Genomic DNA, 1,686 nt, shown 5'->3' with positions numbered 1-1,686 from the left:
CAGATAGTAAGAGCAGTAGCAGTTTCTTTCTGTCTGCAAGGGTGAGGTTGTCGTTAGTTTTGGGTATTGTGCGATGCTCGATACCACTGTCGCAGCTTAAAACACTCTTTACGAGTGTCAGTCCTATTGAGGAGGGGTACTCCTGGGCTGTGCACCTGAGTGTCTCCTGGTCCACCTGCAGCATCTGTACTTGTAACATGCCAAGGTCGTTATACAAGTGGTCAATTGGCCATAAAGAAGTTTGGTTGGATATGTTTATGTTTAGTGTGCAATACTGCTTTCCCGTATTGCCAGTTGGTCAGCTAGATATTTGCAGCTGGCAATGCCATTTAGTTTTGCTGTAATGCAGGGATTCACCAGTGTTTATTTTGTCTGTGAGCTTGTGCTGTCCACAAGTGATTAATTGTCCCTAGATTGAAGTGTTTTTCAGCAGTTGTGTTTTCACCCGTGGTTGTGGTCGTAGTTTCCCAGGTTAAGAATGAAGTGATTCTCAGAGTGTCTCAAGTTCCTGTACAGTCGTGTGGTGAGTTTTTTGAATATCTGTGTGTGAGTCTCAAGGCAGTATTCTCTGTGAAGGTCGACAGTGTGTGTGGACTGTGGTGCACTTCGTTCTGTATCACCTGTAGGTGGCACAGGTGGTCAGAGCCACGTAAGCCCAGACTGCAGCTGCATGTATCATCATGGGTCTAATCAGTATCATGTACACGGACCTCAATACCCTCCTATTCAGTGTGCTTTACCTGTTGAGCTTAGAGTAACACTGTTTGAGCCTTGCATTTGCTCAGTTGGCCTGGCACTGAAGTATTTGACTTTCACACTGAAACGTATTGGGCGTGTGTGTAGTGTTATTTGTCTGCAGTCTTAATGTGGGGTCCTGCCCACTCATCTCGTATAGGGTGCCTAAAGGATGCTGCATTCTCAAAATGCTATACAACAATTCAAGCAAACAACATTAATAGTTTTTATTACAAATAAGAAGCTTGACAATACTTAACCTGGAATTTACAATGGTGTCGCAAGCAATAGGCGACATGCAGTATAAATCCGAGTCCTTTGCTATATGCAATGTTCGTGCAAGTTTGACACACAGTTTGTGGATCACTAATAACTGTTATTGTAGCATTCTGCGCTAGGCCTGTCCGTATACTGTCCTAATCCTGTCCAAATACTGAGTGGCCGTGGCTGGCAGGAGCGGCACTTACATTCTCTTTGTCTAGGGGCCTGCTCCTGTCGTGGTGTGGTCCTTGCCAGTGGGCTATTGGCTGACGGTGCGTTCACTGCCTTCTTTGCTCTTGCGATCTTAATTTTCATTCCAGAGCTGGTGGGTATGCCAGAACACTTAATGTTTGTGCAGTTGTTATGGTTTGTCAGTGAACAGAACTGCTTCACACTTGTCAGCATTTGCTTTAACACACTGTCGTTCCAGCTAGGCAGTTTTGTTTGCAGTTGCGAACTATGCCTGATGGTTTCCAGTCTTGCACTAGGATGGTAGTGTCATCTGCGTAGATGGTTGCCATTGTGTTTTGTTCAGTTGGAAAGTCATTGACGTAGAGATTAAACAAGAGGGGCCCTTGGATGCTGCCTTGGGGTACTCCCACTTGTATACTGACTGTTTGCCCTGAAAGTCGGTGTTGAAGCTTCTGTGGGTGAGATATGAGTGTGTAAGATGTATGAGCTCGTCAGAGA

Source organism: Schistocerca piceifrons, chromosome X (assembly GCF_021461385.2).
Source record: "Schistocerca piceifrons isolate TAMUIC-IGC-003096 chromosome X, iqSchPice1.1, whole genome shotgun sequence".
In the NCBI taxonomy this organism is placed as follows: Eukaryota; Metazoa; Arthropoda; class Insecta; order Orthoptera; family Acrididae; genus Schistocerca; species Schistocerca piceifrons.
The sequence above is the reverse complement of the archived record's forward strand: the minus strand, read 5'-3'. Positions refer to the sequence as shown.